This window comes from Periplaneta americana, chromosome 14 (genome assembly GCF_040183065.1).
Source record: "Periplaneta americana isolate PAMFEO1 chromosome 14, P.americana_PAMFEO1_priV1, whole genome shotgun sequence".
In the NCBI taxonomy this organism is placed as follows: domain Eukaryota; kingdom Metazoa; phylum Arthropoda; class Insecta; order Blattodea; family Blattidae; genus Periplaneta; species Periplaneta americana.
Window position 1 is genome coordinate 35,818,181 of NC_091130.1, and position 21,283 is coordinate 35,839,463.

The window sequence follows — 21,283 nt, forward strand, 5'->3', positions numbered from 1 at the left end:
ATAAAGTCAGGTCAAAATCCACTTCAGAATTGAGCCGTTCAGAGCAGAAGTGGTGTAAGTCAAAAATGGGTAATGAGGGTTAAAGTAAACATTCTGTAAAATACAGCGCAAAGTAGTAATTAATATTCAGTTTATTTAAACTATTAGTAATCAGTGGATAGCAAGAAGGCCATATCAATTGGTATTTTGCCCTGTATTTTATAGAATTTTTACTTTAAACCTCATCATCCAATTTTGACTTAAACCACTTTTGCTCTGTACGGCTCAATTATTAATACACGCATAAATAATACTGCAATAATAATAATGTACAAAAGGTAAAACACTGGGCATTTCCACGCACTCCACTTCTTTCCTCTTCGACAGAGGGCAGTATTTTTTTTATTTTACTTGGTTATTTAACGACGCTTTATCAACTACTAGGTTATTTAGCGTCGATGAGATTGGTGATAGCGAGTTGATATTTGGCGAGATGAGGCCGAGTATTCGCCATAGATTACCTTGCATTCACATTACGGTTGGGGAAAACCTCGGAAAAACCCCAACCAGGTAATCAGCCCAAGCGGGGATCGAATCCGCGCCCGAACGCAACTTCAGACCGGCAGGCAAGCGCCATAACCGACTGAGCCACGCCGGTGGCTAGAGGGCAGTATCTTCGACTCATTGTTAGTTTATATTATTTACCGGACAGATGGCTGCTCTCTTGCAGAAAACGTTGGATAACATATTGCAGAGCGTGAAGATTAAGAGTTATATAGTGTCCGTCGATTAGGTTGATCGAAAATAGTCGAAGCTGATCGAAATGTGTTCCCGACGTAGTCAAGGTCGACAGCCAAGAGTCATTCTAGCTAGTAACCGATTTCGTACGCAGTTGAGATGAGTGTGGTGGTAGTTTGATACGTTTATACAGGGTAGAAGTAATATAACTTTCTATATTTTAACAGTTTATTCCTTGGATAGAGTATAACAAAATATTATAAGAACATTAGTGCCCAATGAATACGTTTCTCAGAAAAAAATAATTTTCCCCTAAATGTTAACACTGTTTTACTCGATAAATACAATCTATACTATTCTGGTTTTTACTCTTATCATTACAGAAAATGAAAGTATCATTACAGAAAACATTTAGAAGCAGCAACAATAACAGTTGAATAACAGTAGTGAAATTGTGAGCAAGATGGCAGATATGAGTGATTGTTCGCTTGAAGAGCGGTTGGTTGCGAGTGTTTGGGTCTACGAAAGGTAGGACACGGGACAGATAATGTAATAAATTATGATACAGTTTGAAAGGAGATTTGGAAGATCACGTTCAAGAAAAACAACATTGTTAGCTTGGGTAAAAGCGAGTGTTCATTACTGGCAGCGTCAAAGACAGTGCCCGAAGTGGTCGACCAGTCGTCAGACTCGACACATGTGCTGCAGTTGTTGGATCCATTGAACAGATTACCAGCACCATTACCATGGCCTCCACGAAGCCCCGACTTGACAATACCGGGCAACAGTCTGTGAGGGTGCCTTTGCAAAAATAACACCACAGCAGTTAATGTAAGATGTAACGTATCCAACTCTGCATAGACAATGATGGAGCTCACACAGATCCATTAGATTAGGTAAGTCAGAAATATCTATGAGTACGATGACTTATGGTCCACACAGATGTATGACATGCATATTCACTTTTTCACTATCTTGGTTCACGAAGACCAAATTCGGGGCGGATACATACACTTGGGCTCAAAACGGTACTTTGTGTGCCTTATATGCGTATTTTTTCCAAATCCGAAGTGTCATTGGGTGACATTCCTGAATCCCATGCTGACGGGTGTGCCATACTGTCTCGTCCTTTTAGGATAATGTCCCATCCCCTGACAATACTTATAATTCCAATCCTTAAATCCTATTTTAACATCGAAAACGCGCATTATCTCAAGAATTAACCCCAAAACTATTTTAACTACTCCAGATTATACACCATAACCTATGTTTTACCTAATTCAATTATACGTAATTCTCGTTTTTACGCAATTATGCACAGATCGTGAAAAAATACCTTTCATTATATATTAATTAATTCTGAATTGTAAGTAGGTAGTATAAATATTTTTAAAGTGGAGTTTGAATTGTACATATTTTTGTTCGTTTTGATAAATAATAAAGTTTAATTTTAGCTTCGCATGATTTGTCTTACGACTTTATACATGTTAATCACTTCCCACAATCCTCTAGATCAGCTGCGGGATAGGGGAGCTTATAAGGCATGTGACAATGAAGACAGCTGTCTCTCTACATCAGTGATCTCAAGGTTATAGGACTCGTACAGATAAGACAGCGTACTCACACAGCCCAGGCGAATACAGAGCCATCAAGCTCCGTCTTTACTTGCTAGATTATCTTCTTTCTTATGGGACATGTTCCAAACATTTGAAAATAGTTTTGGGTGACAGTGGAAGGAACAGTTACTCGTTTAGAAGACAAAGTTAAATTTGTAAAAGGAGTTGAAATAAGTTGAGACAAATGCCTACAGAACAAAAACTGAAATTGTTTATAATAAACATGTATAATATAAATCAATAATAATTAAGATATTTTTAAGTGTTGAATTCTTGATTGAAGAAAAAATTGCATAATATATATATAGTAAATTTATATGGAACATTGATATTCCAGTTACTTTGTAATAATTGGAATACATTTGGATAATTTAAAACAATCCTTAGGTGCTCTCAGCTCTCTAAGTTCTATGAAACTCATTCCTAGTAATTTGAAATTTGTTTACGTACTTCTGAGTTGTGTGTAATTTAAATCATTCCAATTCTGTTACGTATAAACCAGGTTTTACTGAAGATTAAATGAGGAGGTGAAGTGTGTTTGTGGAAAGGAAGAAGGAAACGGGAGTGCCATAAGAAAACCCCCTCCAACGTTTGCATTGTCCACTAAATACCACAGACACTAGATAAACCCGTAGTTGATATAGCGTATTTAATAAGAGATTGCTACAATAACGGAAAACCAGCCCAACAAAAGTACTTTTCACTTGAATTTTTAGTTATTGTAACAGATATATTGTCAATACTTCTTAAGTACCCTAAAAAAATGTTGGCAAATTGTCGGAAAACATTTTCCTTCAGTGTCATTAAGGAATAATTAGCATGTTTTTATTTACTTACTTACTTACTTACTTACTGGCTTTTAAGGAACCCGGAGGTTCATTGCCGTCCTCACATAAGCCCACCATTGGTCCCTATCCTGAGCAATATTAATCCATTCTCTATCATCATATCCCACCTCCCTCAAATCCATTTTAATATCATCTTCCCATCTACGTCTCGGCCTCCCTAGAGGTCTTTTGCCCTCCGGCCTCCCAACTAACACTCGATATGCATTTCTGGATTCGCCCATACGTGTTACATGCCCTGCCCATCTCAAACGTCTGGATTTAATGTTCCTAATTATGTCAGGTGAAAGATACAATGCGTGCATTTCTGTGTTGTGTAACTTTCTGCATTCTCCTGTAACTTTATCCCTCTTAGCCCCAAATATTTTCCTAAGAACCTTATTCTCAAACACCCTTAACCTATGTTCCTCTCTCAAAGTGAGAGTCCATGTAGGCATGTTTTTACTGTCCAAGTTAGCATGTTTTTACTATGATTCATAACTAATATTTGAAAATACACATAGTAAATAGGACTGAAGTAAGTCTATGATCTACTCGTCCAATCAGTAGCAGAGTTTGAGCTTGAAGTACTACGGGTCGCATCCTTGTTGGATGCCAACGAGCCTCAAGTTTCAGCCGTGTTTGTCTGCATAATGAATACTTGTTGATAGGCTGTAAAGTGGCTCTTCTCTGATCAAAGCTTTGTTTACCAATAGCTACGAGAAGCTCCGGTTTACATAGAAGAGACAATAATCAAAATTACCAAACGGTAAACAAGCACCTCTCTGTCACTGATTGAAATTATCCACTGTAACAAGATGAGCTCTGTGAAGTTTCTTCACTTCAACCTCTTGAGAGATCTCAGATGACTTTTACACAGTTTCTCTCAGTCTTCTCAGGTCTTCGCTAATCCTTTGCGTAAGATTTATTGGGCTCTTACGTATCTGCTTAGATTATTTTCAATACTTTATTTAAGGCTGCATGTAGCAATGTTAAAGTAATATATACGTAGTACTAATTATGCCATATACAAGGCCAAATTATTATCTATGTTTCGTGTGATGGTTGTGACATTATCGGACATCGGGTAATATCGGACAGTGCGTTTCTTTTATCTACCACAGATGGTAGTACCTGAATGACGTGGTTACGTAACTGTTTGCGACATCACAGAAACGTAACCATGTCATTCAGGTACTATAATCTGGTTGTAGATGAAAGAAACTCACTGTCCGATATTACCCGATGTCCGATACTACTCAACTCTCCCCTATATACAGGGTGTATCTAAATTGGTGTCAAATATTTTGGGGACGTGTTCCTAGCACCAAAACAATTAAAAAAGTTAATAAGAACATGGGTCTGAAAACCATTCGTTAGGGAGTTATTAAAGGGTTTGTCCCTTCATTGACCGCTGATTGTTTGATGGTTTTTTGTGTTATGCAAATCTAATCTTTCAGGTAAAGCTTCCTGTAAAGCAGATTTGAATAATTTCAAGGGAAAAATTGTTCCGGGGCCGGGTATCGATCCCGGGACCTCTGGTTGAACGTACCAGCGCTCTTACCAACTGAGCCACCCGGGAACTCCACCCGACACCGTCTCAACTTTTCCCTTTATATCCATACAACTCGCGTGGGCTGACGAAACGCCAGAGACCCACATCGAGTGCACACAAACTCTGTGTGACTTGAAATTGTGGTTTTCTGTTAACGTACACAGTTTTTTGTTTGTTTGTATTTTGTAGAGCAAAGAAATCAGAAGAAAATATATTCTGTGAGTGAACAGAACGAAATGATTTGCATCATTTAATTGATGATGTGCTTCTAGACGTCATCCAACGAATGTGGTTTAACACGATGCTGCTCCAGCTCATTTCAGTCTGATAGTTCGTAATTTTTTTAATGATCGATTTCCCTAAAGATGTATTGGTCGAAGGGGATTCTTTGCATGACCTGCTTGATCGCCTGATTTGAATCCAATGGATTTCTTCGTCTGGGGACATTTAAAGTCCCTGGTTTATGCGACTCCTGTACTTAATGTTGATATTCTGAGAGCGTATCCAAACTGGATTTCACGAAATACGAAACACTCCAGAAATTTTCAACAGAATACGCCAGAGCATGTAACGCAGGTTTAGGAGATACATCGAATCAGGAGGAAGCCATTTCGAGCAATTTTTGTAACATTAAATTTTGTCTTGTAACTCTGAAATAAATTATTTTGAGACCAATGTTCATATGAACCTTTTGTAATGCTTTGTGTTACGAACACATCCCCGAAATATTTGACACCAATTTAGATACACCCTGTATTTAGCATAAAAACTCCAGAACCTATAAACACCAATATAATTTCCCAGAGTATTGAACAAGACACAATGTCTGCCTTAAAAAAATAGTAATTTGCACAACACAGTTTAGCCAACGACAGAAATTATAAATTCTAGATATTTAATTTTATCCATTTTCAAATTAAAGAATCTGGAATATTACAGAACATACAGGATCGCGTTTGGTCGCTATATGTCAATAACTGATCAGCAGGCCTCCTGCTGAATATGATCAAGACACAAGTAATGTCAAACGGGCCGGAATCACCCATAATAATTGATGGTGCAGAACTACAATACGTGTCTGAATACGTATACCTAAAAACAAACAAAATTTGCCACCGATAATTGTAAATAATACTACTATTCCATACAGCTCGACTGTGAAGAACCTTGGTATTTATATGGATTGTCACCTGGAATGGAATGAACAAGTGAATCACACTTCCAAAATAATATTTTCTATTATTCACTCATTAAAGCGACTGAAGCACTTTTTTCCCCGATAAATTAAAATTAATCCTCGTACAAACACTCGTGATGCCACACTTTGACTACTGCGATATTATATTAAGCAACTAAATGCAAATTTGAGCAGCAGGCTACAATGTGTGCATAATGCGTGCGTCCGTTATATTTGTAATATTCGTAAGTATGATCATGTTTCCCCGTCTTTCCAAACTCTGTCTTGGCTAAGGCTAAGCGATCGACGAGCCCTGTATTCTCTTGTTCTCTTATTTCAAATTCTGCGTACCGCTACCCCAATCTATTTGGCTTCTCGTTTTCAAAATTTATCCGCATATCATCAGCTAAGTACAAGATCTCATCATAACAATTTACTCATTATACCCTACCACAAGACATTTTATATTCATCTTATACAGTTTCAGTTGCTAGAAATTGGAACTCGCTACCGAGTGATGTATGGGGTGGTTGGACAATAACTTTATTTAGTTCAAAATTACATTAATTCTTACTTAACAGATTAATTGCTGATTAATATTTGTTACTTATAATGAAACTAACATCTGTTCATTCTTATTATTATCATTAATTTCTCTAAATAGATTTACAAAACCTCTAATGGCAATTACATTAATATTATCATTATAGAAATATATTTTAGATTTATATATATATATTTTTTTTCTCCCTGTAACATAGTCATAGTAAGCTTATATTAAATTAATTTTCATCATTTTACTAGCTATCTCAAATATTAAATTAATTATAATTGATTGAATTAAATTAGCTCATAAATTAAGTTACTACTTTACCTAATAGGTTTATCTAAATTTAAATAAATATGTAGTCTACTAGTCGTTAAAACTGAAGAATATTGCTGGAGAACCTTTTAAGTGTAGTGTAAATATTTGTAATTTAAATATGTATTGTATTGATTAAGGCTGGTTGAGTGGAAGAGAAGGCCTTATGGCCTTAACTCTGCCAGCGAAAATAAAACATTATTATTATTATTATTATTATTATTATTATTATTATTATTATTATTATTATTATTATTATTATTATTACCTAGGACAGCTAGTCTCCTTCCACCAGAAGACAGAGAAGGAAATAAAACGAAGGATTTCTCTCGCGTGGAAGGCATTCTGGACTCTCAAGTTCATCGTACTGGAGAGAACACTCAGCAAGAAACTCAGAATAGAAATATTGGAGACCTGCGTAACTCCTGTACTGTTATATGGGTGTCAGACATGGTCTCTCACTGCTAAACTTCTTAACAGTCTTCAAATATGCCAAACAAAGATGCTGAGAAGGATACTAGGCTTATCACTGAGGGACAGAGTTCCAAACGAAGTGCTACAAAAGATGTCAGCAATTAAAGATCCAGCACTGCAAGCCACCAACACCAAATGGAAGTGGGGAGACCATGTTGCACGACTTAGAGACGAAAGATGGACGCAGACAGTCACACTATGGGATCCCCGCATTGGCAAGAGATCACGCGGAAGACCAAGAAGAAGATGGGCCGACCTCTTCAGTGAATGTGTAGGAAGCCATTGGTCAAGCAGAGCAAGACATAGGGAAGACTGGAAAAACCTAAGAAGACAAGTGAACAGCGACTAAAATCAATGCGACATAAACAAGCGAACAATATCCAACAGTGCAAAATGTGAACTAAGTGAACAATTCCAAGGTTGTAAACATGTCTTACTCGGAGTAGCTCACCGCGTGAAACAAATAGAGCTCTCCCTCTATAGGAGGAGGCCTTTGCCCTTAACGGGACACTTTTAGGCTAATCATTTCATTTCATGTCAATAACTATAAAATTAAAATTGTCAAAATCCACAAAAAATATTAAGTTTAACATTTTAGTTGTTATGTCAAAGTTTACGTAGTTTAACAACAGTTATAGAAATGAGTAATCAGTAACATCACTAAATTATAGTCCATAAAGCATCAAATTAGAAGAATTAAATCTTGTTAACCTATTTCTTACGAACTGAACCTGCCAATGATACTTTGAGAGGGTAATATCTAAACCCTACGGTAAATTAAAAATGTTTATAGTATTGCTCTGGGAAAACTAAGAGAGAAGGAGATAGGAAAACGGTAGATTAATAGTAATGAGATTGAAATGAGAGTAAATAATTTAGATTGGAGTCTGTCGAGCATACAGAAATTTCTAGAATGACAAAGTGAAGAGCATACAGAGACCCTTAGTAAAATAATCAACTGTTCAGTCTGCCTAACGAAGTAACATATCATACACTTGTTACACGAGACATGTATTTCATTCTCTTTCATATATAACATACTTCCTATACAGAGTACCAGTATTTAAACTATGTTTGACCTAGAAAATGAAATGTTTCTTATTTTGTCAATATATAGAATGCATCGAGATGTAATTATTTTAATGGCTAGATTATCAACAAACTTTATCTAGCTCTTAAAACTTTAAAAACTTATTTTGACTCATTGGCCTCCCAAATGCTAACCTATTATTGTATCACATAGGCTGGGCTATTATTGGCCTATGATTGTTGACCAGCACATTAATGTTATAATAATTAAATTAATTAATAATAATAATTATTATTATTATTATTATTATTACTATTATTATTATTATTATTACTATTATTATTATACCTACAACATAGGCAACGGCTCGGTTAGAAAAGCCAACGTACTATGGTAGGAACGATCATGATTTTAAAATCAAATGTAGGAAACAGAAAACGGATGTAGGTAAATTCTCGTTTTTAAATAGAACTATAAATGATTGGAATGACCTACCTGCAGCGGTCTTTGAGGGCTGTCCTTCCTTAAGGAGATTCAAGAATAACTTAAAAAGTTTTGTATAAAGTGCAAATTAAAATTAAGGTGACATTCAACATTTAATTTTTTAAGGTGGCATGTATTTATCTAGCCTGACGAGTTTACTTCCTTGGTTTGAATTGTAAATTATTTAAAAATAGCGTGTAAGAGGGCCTTAGACTAGAAATGTTTAGTTTAAATGTAGTTCTATTCATAAGTATGTATGAGGATGTAATTATTTGACTTATTTGAACTGTTGTGTCAGTGAAGCGAGGTGAGTCAGTGAAGTTATGGGTTTACAGTGCAGTGAACAGTTCCGATCAGTGATAATTTATAGCGTCAATGAAAGGTGTTCTATAGTGTCAGTGAAATGTGTGCTAAAGTGTCAGTGAAATGAGTCATAGTGCCACTACAGGGAATGAGATGAGAGTAAAGTGAAAGACTATTGAAACTTATGTAGGACCTATACATAATTATGTAGGTTGTATTGTAAAATTAGGTATTATATTTATGTTTTATTATTATTGTGTTAAATTGTATTGTGTATAAAATTGTATATGTGTTGTAAAATTGTATTGTGTATTGTAAATTTTATTGTGTATTGCTTATCATTTTATTGTGTATTGTTTATATTGTATATACCACTGCCACCGGGTGCTTGCCCACTTACAGTGTAAATAAATACATACTACATAACATAGGAGATTCCACTCCTTTGACTTTGCAGAAATTTTCGCTGTGAACAACGATGTAATCAAGTCTTGCGATGGTGACTAATAATTTCGAGCGAGAGCTCTTTTATGCCCGCTGCGCGCGCGCGGAGCTCTTTTACCTGTAAACATTGCTAAAGGATGTACAGATCTTAGAACACAGCGCATCATGACGGAACGGAAGCGCTTAAAGCTTTCAAGGAAGAGTGGAAGATACAATATTCATGCTTCGAACATGGTGATGAAGGCCAGTGTTTGTTGTGTAAAAAAAATATCATTTGCAAAAAAGCAACATAAAACGGCATTATGAGACGCAACATGAAAAAAAATTATATATAGGCATTATTCAGGAGAAAAGAGAAATAAATTACTGATTTCGGAATTGACATCGAAGGTAAATTAATTTGCATTTGGGTCAGTAGATTGTATCTAGATTCCTTTTATTTCTTTATTTTAAATGTATTATTGATGTTTTATTCGTTGCTTGTTCCTGGATATCTACGTTTAATAGACTACGTGTTTCTTTAATTCAGAAATAATATTTTATCTTTGATTGCACTTTAACTTATACTATTACTAAGCTCAAAAAGCTAATTCACTTTTATTCCAATAACTATTTTCAAGATTTTGAGCAAATATGAACTAAACATTTTGAAAACTTTGATGCAAGGAGCTTTTTTAGTAACGTCAATATAAAATATACTTAAAAATATAATTTCAAAACTATTAGACCTAATTGCAACAAATTTTGCACTGATGATATTATTATAGGTCTGTTTATTTAGTTTAAATTTCACAAATTTTGGCCGAAAATTGTGGAAGTTTTAAAAATCATACATATCCTCTTAAATGATTGCTATGGCTCTCAATAGCTTAACTTAATCAATTTGTTTTTTTTTTTTCGTGTTACGTGCATCTCACAAATCACTCTAAGAAAACTCATTACATAATCACGACGGGAGAGTAAGAACTACATTTTCACAATCACACAATCAACATACTCTATTTCAATCAATATTGTCATTATTATTTTTTCAACAAATTCTCAAAACTACTTAGAGATCACACACGTCGAGCAGGTAGACCCTATTAGTTTCCCCTAACCAATGAAGTGAAGTATTTACATAATAAATAATTGCTTTTAACAAGAAAATGGTTTACATACAATTAACTTTTCCTATTTCTCTTATTTGTTCCTAAAAATCCTTCCCTTTGCGATTTGTCTATATATGTACATGTATATTAAATAACTGAATAATTAGCCCTATTACATAGCCAGAAATTTAGTAACCCAAGTTATTGTAATAATTGCTGCCTGTATTCGCTGCATGTGCATGTACATCCCTGATGTCTACGTTACGACGCTATGTAGTGGATGCGCTATGGGCTCGTGATCAAGGTCGAGCTCTTCTACCATGATTGGGAGCTAATATCGTCTCATCCCTGATGTAATCCAAAGATTATTAACATAGTAGCCTTCCGTGAAAATGATTCTAAAACATATCATAGATCCAACCATTAGATATGTTTGAATAAGAAAAAAGGTTTAGTTTTTTGAAGAGTACTATCAATAAATAAAATAAAACATATTCAAAAGCTTTAAATATATTAGAATAATGGAAGATTTATATATGATAGCTGCACATTGCAGATTGAAACGTGAAGTACATCTTAGACAAGTGAGCAAAGATTAATTGTAACAACATACTAAAATGAGTTGAGTCTTGCACAAAACTAGTCGCAAGTGCAAGATAAAACATCTTATATTAAATAGTTAAATTTAGAAATTATATTAAAAATTGTATAACCATATGTAAATTATAAAGTATGTAATGTAAGGCTTCAATGATTGTATGTATGTAATTTTTTTGTCTGTGAACTATAATAAATATATCATATCATAACCATTAGATATGAAAATATTGATCCGGTACACTGTAAATTAGTTCATAATGAAAAACGGCTATATTTGACAACTATGAAAATTACTACAATACTACATTTTCTCATCTATATGGCAGTAGCAGTTTTGAAGTTATTGGTCTTCTTTTTGGATTTTATCTTTAATTACAATTCAACTGGTGGAAGAAATATTGAAAGACCACGTAAGAGACAGCATGACTAATTCTCAATCAACAAGAATGAACAAGGCTAATGGCCTAATCTTTGTGGATATTGGTGATGATTATGATATCACTACCACCACCACCACCACCACCATCATCATGTACTTTCATCGATTTTTATCTATTTATTTAGGTTATTTTACGACGCTTTATTAACAGCTTAGGTTATTTAGCGTCTGAATGAGATGAAGGTGATAATGCCGGTGAAATGAGTCCGAGGTCCAGCACCGAAAGTTACCCAGCATTTGCTCATACTTTCATCGAATTAGCTCTTTGCTGTATATGTATGTGTGACGCCTTTGCTCATGTAAGAATTAAACAGTCATAAGCATAGGGACTGATTGTTATGCTACCGCTTTAGGCAAGAAAGAACAATACGAGGCAAGAAACCATACACGCAGTCTTAGAAGGAGAGCGAAATATTTGGTTTTCATATCACTTGTGAGGTACAGACCTGTGTTCGGACAGTTGACTAAATCCAAAAGTGATTTTTAAGAAAAGGCTCCGCTTGAGTCCAGCCAAGGACATATTATATATAGACTTCGTGGAATTGCCACGAGAATCGTAAGGTTTACTACGCACGCGCTATAGACTGTATGAGAAGGGGACGTGCGACGGATAGAGTATGCCTCTGATGTAAACTCTGAGCAGTATGCTGCGGTTACAATAAAACCTGTATCCTGCATTCAAGAAATGTAATGAATGATCAGTGAAGTAGCAAATGTCTTAACATGTAAATACGCAATTATTTTGTAGTGAGATATATTAACTCTTAAAATTTAATGTAATATACTCACATATCCTTGAATATGTACATTGCAGTAAATAGGTACGTACATTTTGAGCGACTGCAAAGTGAACCTCCTCCGATGGTCACTCAAATACTTTTTATATTGGGAAAATGTACGTTCAACATCACACGATGTAATAGGTGTATATTTGAAGAACGGGAAGTCACTATATTTTAGTACACCAACTTCAGACATCTTGTCGTGACCTGATAGTACATCATTTATAATACGAAATTGTGAATAGGCAGAATTTTTAGCAATAATGTTTCTCAACTTACATTTAACTTTTTCTGCAATTAGTGAATTGTTATTTTGGATAGCGTTTTGTAGTTTAGACGATTCTAACAGGGTGATGCTTTTGGACACTTTTGGACACGATTTTAAAATTAGAATCAATGAACAGAATATCTTCCAATAGCTGTTCAGAAGGAATGATTTTACAGCTGCAACAGCGGAACTGTCTGTGCTATCCAATGCATCAATTACCTCCATTATTTTGCCTTAATATTCTGCATAATAATTAACAGCTTCCAACCACGTTTTCCAACGGGTCAAGACTGGCTGCGGGGGGGGGGGTAAGGATATTCCAGGGGCAATTGTTTGGAACAGCAACACTCTCATTGTACTATGTTTGATTTAATTCTTGTCTGCACTGAACAAATGTTAAGCTTTGACTATTCAAACCACAGTAATGCAAAAACAAGTGCTTACATAGGTATACATTAGCTGTAGCTGCTCTATCTATTTGGACCGGTCACAACTCTTAACATGAACTGCTTATACTACGAGACCGGGCGGTCGCTCACCTCCTCTATACTACCGTACATCGGCAACCTGATTGCATGCTGCGTGTGGCAATTCAACGAAGTCTAGTTATATATTTTCATTCTTTACTTTCGTATACTTCTGTTTTACTTTCAGAATTGGAATTCCTTCATGCTGACCACATGATTAGAGCAGACCTGCAGAAATGTAGCTCCCAAGAGCGACTGCTTTACTCCCCTTTCTTACCCCACCCACCTTTTCTACCAATGCGGTCATGACGTTCTAGTTACGGTCGGCTGCATCAACGCGCGGCAGGTATACAATACGCTATCAAGAATTACAAATGAACAGATAATAAAATCCTTAGGAACATACCTTTAGAATGTAAGAGAAAAATGAATGTATGTGTGCTAATAATGTAAGACGGTCTACCTATGTATATATCGTCCTATTACTAGTAAAGCCGATTAAATCCACTTTTTGTGTAAAATAAGATAAGTACAGTCACCGACTTGTCTTTCCGTGCTCTGTATTCTACTAAAATGAAATAAATCCGAAATGTTGCATGCAGGCAACAAACCAACTACTTTACTTGAAGAATGTATTATGATTTTTCGTGCTTTAATAAAGTTTTAATTCCTGTTCTTACAAAACTTGTATTACTGGTCTTAACTGGTTTTATTGGTAATAGGACGATAAATAAATTGTACGTTGATAAGTGAGTGATAGCTATATGATCGGATGTCAATGCTGTCATTCAACATTGTAACGTACTCCAGCCAAATGAATAAATATGTAAATAAATAAATAGATAGATAAATAGAGAGACAGACAGGTAGCTAGATAGATAGATAGGTAGGTAGATAGATGGATATGTAGATGGATAATTGGATGGATGGATGGATGGATGGATGGATGGATGGATGGATGGATGGATGGATGGATGGATGGACGGATGGATGGATGGATGACTAGACAGATACATAAGCGTACTCCAGTTTAAAGAGAACTGGAACATGGCAAAATCTAAACCCGTGAAGAAATACTACTTTCAAAGGAAATGGGAATATGATTATTTTGTTGTTGAAGACGAAAGAATTGCTTGTTTACTGTGTCCCATCCAATTTATTTCTACTCGTCATTTCAATATTAAACCACGTTTCAACAAAACCAATATTAAGAATTATGGAATGCACAAACTTTCGGGTAAATTCATTATTACGAACTGTATATTGATTATTTATTTATATATTGTTAAATTAAGGACGTCACTCGTTGTGTTCATTTTGAATTGAAATTAATAGTGACTTTCAAGTTTCATTACTTAAATGTTATAAATTTATGTTTCCGTAGGTGATGATAGGAGGAAAGTTTTCGAAAATCTAAAGCAGGTTAAGTGCAAAGAAATCCCCAAGATAATGTTACTAACAGTTTAGATTCTTTAACACAATATTTTCCGACAAAATTCCCAAATATTCAAATATTTCCAACAAACAAACAAGAAATAATTGCAATTATTAAAAATCTAAAGTCAAAAAACTCCTCAGGGTATGATGAAATAACAAGCAAAATATTAAAAGCGAGTTCACATATTATAGCTGGGCCATTAAGTTATTTATGTAACTATTCAATGTTCAATGGTATATTTCCCGAGAGATTAAAATATTCAGTGGTTATTCCTATCTTTAAAAAGGGAGAAACAACGTCTCCAGAAAATTACAGACCCATATCACTTCTACCAGTCTTCTCCAAAATCTTTAAAAAAGTAATGTATAAAAGATTATATCATCATCTAGAAAGATACAACATTTTAGTCCCAGAACAATTTGGATTTAGGAATAATAAAGGCACAGAAAATGCAACATTTAGTTTGACTGACAAAATTCTGGAGGCAGTAAATAAAAAATTACAAGTTGGAGGGATTTTCTGTGATTTATCCAAAGCATTTGACTGTATAAATGATAAAATGCTGCTAGATAAATTAGATTATTATGGAATTAAAGGTGTTGCACACCAATGGTTTCACTCATATCTCATAGATAGGAAACAGAAAGTTGAAATCAATACAACTATGAAATCTACATCGACATGGGGAGCTATTAATAATGGAATTCCTCAAGGATCAATATTAGGTCCCCTACTTTTTCTAGTGTTTATAAATGATCTTGCCCCTCTTATAAAAGATGTAGGTCATCCCATATTATTTGCAGATGACACAAGTATAGTAATTACAGCCAATAACTCCAACACATTCCAATTTTCAACAGAGGAAATTCTCTTCAAAATATGTGACTGGTTCTCAGTCAATAAATTAGTATTAAATTGTAACAAAACTAACATAATTCAATTTAAATCCTGTCCAAATTCAACGTCGCAAATTTCTAGCGCAATAATTAACAATAGATCCCTATTAGAAACAACAACAACCAAATTTCTTGGCTTAAAAATCGATAATGTGTTAAATTGGAAAAATCATATTAAAGAAATTACCCCCAAACTAAATTCAGCTTGTTTTGCTACTAGATCTATGCAAAAGATAGTAAATATCAATACCTTAAAAACAATATACTTTGCATACTTCCACTCGGTAATGAGTTTTGGAATAATATTCTGGGGAAATTCCACAGATAGTAACAATATATTTCTATTACAAAAAAGAGTAATTAGAATAATAGTAGGTGCGAAATCTAGGGAGTCGTGTAGGACTATTTTCAAAAAACTACAAATAATGCCCATGGCTTGTCAGTATATCTTTTCATTAATAATCTTCCTCGTATGTAATCGTGAAAACTTTATAACTAATTCAACAGTTCATAGCATAAATACACGTCAAAAAAATGACTTTCATACTCCATCGGCAAGTCTATCGTGCTATCAAAAAGGAGTGCGTTATATGGCAGTAAAAATTTTTAATAGCCTCCCTATCGATATAAAAAATGAAACTCAAAACATAAAATTATTTAGGGCCAAATTAAAGAAGTACCTAATTTCTCACGCCTTCTATTCTGTAGGTGAATTCATGACATTCAATAACACTTCATGAAATTGATACTAAAACTATGTGTTGTACTAGTAGACTATATTGTAAATCTCGTCTGTATATATTTAATCTAGACTGTGACTATAAATTAATATTTTATAATAGTATTAAGTTTTTTGACTTGTTCCATATTCTAGCTGTAAGCATGTATGAATACCATGGAATGTTAATAAATACAATACAATACAATACAATACAATACAATACAATACAATCTCAAAGAAACTACCGACAGGAAATCAAGCGTAAAACCTTGAAACGAGATAACGCATTATAAAAACATTGAATTCATTAGAATCCTTTTTGAAAATTATATGCTGCCACTGATGGACCTTTGACGGCGACAGAACTCTACGCGGAAGTCGATCATCCCCAATAGAAGTGGAGTGAGGCTGACGTCATATTTCCCCTACTTGCGAGTTCTGCAGGCCTGGATCAGAGAGTCCTGCTGCTTGTGGAAGATGGTCCAATATTCTCACAACATTATTATTGTTGTTGTTTAGTCAAATGTCCGAAGACAGGTTTGAACCTCATAAATAACACCAATAAGGCATCACTCATGAGGCAACTAGGCCAGGAGATAATGGGTTAGGGTAGTCAGGTCCTTTCCCCCTCCAATGCATAAATCGCCGATTAGCTACATATTCCACTAATCACACTTCAGATGAATATAAACAATTGTCTTTCCTCTGACACATATCGTCAAGTGAGATGTACTGCCTGATAACAGATAATAGGCCTACATATCAGCCAGAACCTTAATCAGAGGTAACTCAAAACATTAAGATCGAAATTCCGACGATACTGAGTAAGAAATAAATCAAAGAAGCGAAACATTGATGTAGATATTATTATTATTATTATTATTATTATTATTATTATTATTATTATTATTATTATTATTATTATTATTATTATGTTATTTTATCAACATGATTAAGACCCGAATTTAACCTATATGATGTACTAAAATTTGAGAATTGTAAAAAGTATGCTAGGCTGCATGTAGTGCTACGTGCAAAGGCTTTCAGGCCTGATTCACAACACTCCGAAATCTAACAACAGAGAATTGACAATGAGTAACATGGACTAGACAACCCAACGGGTGAACAGCGCACGTAAGTGTAATTGTCGGTTAAATTCTTTAACGGCACGAAAGCGAGTCACAGAATGACAAGAATGGCATGTAATAAAATGTGGACATAGCTTGCATGTTTATAAAATAAAGAGAGTAAAATATTTACTTTTAATTCATATAAATCCGGCACTAATCATCATCATTATTAGGGCCCTAGTAACGGTTAGCATGTCTGATGGTGAAACGAGCGGATCCGGGTTCAAATGCTGGTTGGGACAAGTTATCCAAATGAGGTTTTTCCGAGGTTTTCCCTCAACCCATAATAAGGCCGTGTCTCGAAGCTCAAGTCTATAGTACCACGAAGTCCCGTTACCCCCTATAATAACCAACATAAACCCCTAAATTTAAAGAAATCAAATGAACAACAGTTCTTTAGAGGAGTTTTCTTGAGATATGAATCGTTACTTGTCCAAAGGATCAGTCTGTGTACCGTCATTCTCATGGCAAAGGATAATACGCCATTCGACATTTTTCGGAGCATTGCTGGTGTAATTCAAGTAAAAGCTTGTCTCACAGCATCTTTCAGTTCGTCAATGGTATTGTAACGGTTTTGTGAAACGATGCCCTTTATGAACACCCCATAGGGAATTATCACATGTGGTGAGGTCTGGGCTTCGTGGTGGCCAGGCAAGTGGTGCCGGCAGCGCAGGAGAACCACGAACAACCCAACGCCCAGGAAGAGCTTCATTAAGAGTTAAGACGTTGACCCCATCAACAATTAAGATATTCGCGTACTGTGATGGCATAATGGCCAGGTGGCACATTATCCTTTGCCATGAGAATGACGGTACACAGACTGATACTTTGGACAAGTAAGGGTTCATAATTCAAGAAAACTCCTCTAAAGAACTGTTGTTCATTTTATTTCTTTAGGTTTAGGGGTTTATGTTGGTTATTATAGGGGGTAACGGGACTTTGTGGCCTCCCTGTACAAACTAGTGACTAGCAACTTGCTGACAAGTGAAGTACACACCAGAAGCTTTGGATATGTATCCTTAAATCACGCTCTTATTAATAGGCTATTTTTTATGAAAACCATAACATCACGGTACAGCACTGACATAAGAAGGCAGTATCCTAATGCAGCTTTATTACGAGTTATGTACGAAAGACAAGGACATAAATATTGCAATATTAAAAAAAAATAAATAAAAAGGTACCGGTACTAACAATTTCAATGGTGAAAGTAAACGTCTTATATTACATAATACTTTCAAAGCATTTTTAAATTTCATAGCTCCAGTTGCTGATGAGGCATCCCTGTTTGTTTAGTTTACGTAAAAGTCATCAATAAGAAAAGCATCTTCGTTTACTAGCTACTACAGAGTTGATTGCTATGCACTATCTTGCTTTGGATCATGAATTCTGATGTCACATCCGGTTATTTAATCAACTATGTAGTTCACTTTAGCTGCAAAAACAGCTTTGAGACATGGCCTAAGAAAAAATTGAGCAACTTTCGGCGCTGGACCCTGTACTCATTATCTCTTCATTTCATTCAGATGCTAGATAACCATCGCAGTTGATAAAGCGTCGTAAAATAAACAAATTAACAAACAACCAGCCCACCAAACAACTATTAGGGATCGGATTTATAAACTTATACACTAAAATTGTGAGCAGTAAGTATGGGATGAAGATAAATACAAATAAGACGAAGACAATGGTCATAGGAAGAAAAATAAAGAACGTAAGCTTGAGAATTCTAAATGAGGCAGTAGAGCAAGTGGACAGCTTCAAATACTTGGGTTGTACTAGAAGCAGTAACATGAGCTGCTGCCAAGAAGTCAAAGGAAGGATAGCAATGACCAAGGAAGCTTTTAATAGAAAAGGAGCATTTTCTGCGGATCTCTGGAAAAAGAACTAAGGAAGAGACTAGTGAAGTGCTTTGTGTGGAGTGTGGCATTGTATGGAGCAGAAAAATGGACATTACGACGAAGTGCAAAAAGCGAATAGAAGTAGTTGAAATTTGGATATGAAGAATGGAACTTGTGAAGTGAACAGAGAGAATAAGAAATGAAGCTGTGTTGGAAAGCGTGGATGAAGAAAGAATGATGCTGAAAATGATCACGAAGAGGAAAAGGTTGAGTCACTGGCTGAGAAGAAACTGACTATTGAAGGATGCTCTGGAAGGAATGGTGAACGGGAGAAGAAGATATCAGATATGGTAGACGGCATTAAGATATATGGATCATATGCGGAGACAAAGAGGAAGGCAGAAAATAGGAAAGATTGGAGAATGCTGGGTTTGCAGTGAAAGAACTGCCCTTGGGCAAAACACTATGAATAAATGAAACTAGAAATAAGAATGGCTTGAGTATAATAGACTCAATGTTGGGAGAGTGAGAGAGTTTTTAAACTTTATAAATAGCATTCCTAAATTTAAAATTAGAGAACTGAGTAACATTGACTAGACAATGAATCGAGTGAACCGCGCGCTAACGTGTAAAGGCTGGTTCACAATAAATCGGGAAAGGAAACAACAAGAATGAGAACGGTAATATTGTTAAAATAAATTTATTTAAATGTGACCATTCACAATTAATTTTAACGTTCCCGTTCCCGGGCTTCGACAAGCTTCTCGTTAATTGTGAATGCCCACATTTAAATACATTTATTTTAACAATATTTCCGTTTTCGTTCTCGTTGTCGTTTTCGTTCCCGGTTTGTTGTGAACCAGTCTTAAGTGGCAGTTAAGTCCGTTAAAGATACCGAAGGCGTTCGCTAAATGACAAGAATGATATCTAAAAGTGATGGGAACATGGCTTGAGTAGTATGTTTAGCCTAATAAGTAAAAATATTTACTTTCCGTGCATTAAAACTCGACCCTAGTCGTCGTCGTCATCATCATCATCATCATCATCATCATCATAGAATTATTAGGCCTACCGTTGCTAGGAAAACAAACGAATTTGTTTCTTCTTCGAAAATATTAAGATTAACGTTTTTGACGAAGACAAAAGTGAAACGCTGTCAATAACGGGAAGATTATAAAATCATAAAATCCTAACGAGGCCACGAGTGAACTTTCTCGCAGTAAATTTGTAAAACAGACAACATTTCAGAAAATAGTAGGATCCGAACCAAACACCTGAAATAATGATGCCGTAGGCTTCCGCGGCTGTTGTTCATGGGTTGAGAGTTTCCTGGCTTGTGCAGTGTTGTCTCAGTTGCTGGAGCTAACGTTTCGATCATCGATTATATTCCACAGCTCTGAAGACGATCACAGCAGGATGATCGATACCTTAGCGCCAGCAACTACAACGCGGCAAAAGTCCGGAAACTCACAACACACCTGAAATACTGTAATAACTCACTTAGAACAGTGCAAAACAAATATGTAAAGAGTACGCTAATATTATAGACAGATTTAACTTGGGTTCTGATTAAATAACATGGCCAATTAAAATAAAAGTCCATTAGGCCTACCTAGTGGCGAGTTTGTTCTGTTAACTCCTAGCACGCTCCTACCGAACGATCATTAATCTTGAAGTTAGCGAGTCAAATGGCCTGTAATATCCCACACACGATTCAAGCTCGAGTCTTAGCAACTAATGACAGCTTCTGAAGGCTCCATGTTTCATGTCTGCATTGCTGTACAGAATTTCCATTTCCTCTTCAAAATTCTGACACACTGAAAAAAGGAAACTAAACTATAATTTTTATTCCATTTTTTTCCTCTTTTTGTGCAGAAATAGAAGAAACGAGAGAATGAAGCTTGCTGTGGAAAAGACGTTGAAAACCGACGCCCGGGCTGTCGATGTTGACGTCGGACGCCGGGATCCGCCATACTGGTACATGCGCGATGGAGCCGAATAAAAAAAAGAGAGGATTGCCAAAGTGGGTATAGAACACGGGGGTGGAGTGACGGCGGGGAAAAGGGAGTAAAGAAGACATGTTTTGTATGTGAGGGAGGGATAAAAAAGGGAGAGGGGAAAATAA

At 35.5% G+C, this 21,283-nt stretch overlaps 1 long non-coding RNA gene across 1 annotated transcript in view; it reads right to left on the reverse strand.

Annotated features, from left to right (window-relative positions):
* Nucleotides 1-20,961, reverse strand: part of LOC138713255 (uncharacterized) — a 1,167,998-nt gene extending 1,147,037 nt beyond the window's left edge. The window contains exon 1 of the long non-coding RNA XR_011335808.1: nt 20,771-20,961. This is a non-coding gene — a long non-coding RNA (uncharacterized lncRNA). The remainder of the gene's footprint in view (nt 1-20,770) is intronic.
* Between the last annotated feature and the right edge of the window lie 322 nt (nt 20,962-21,283).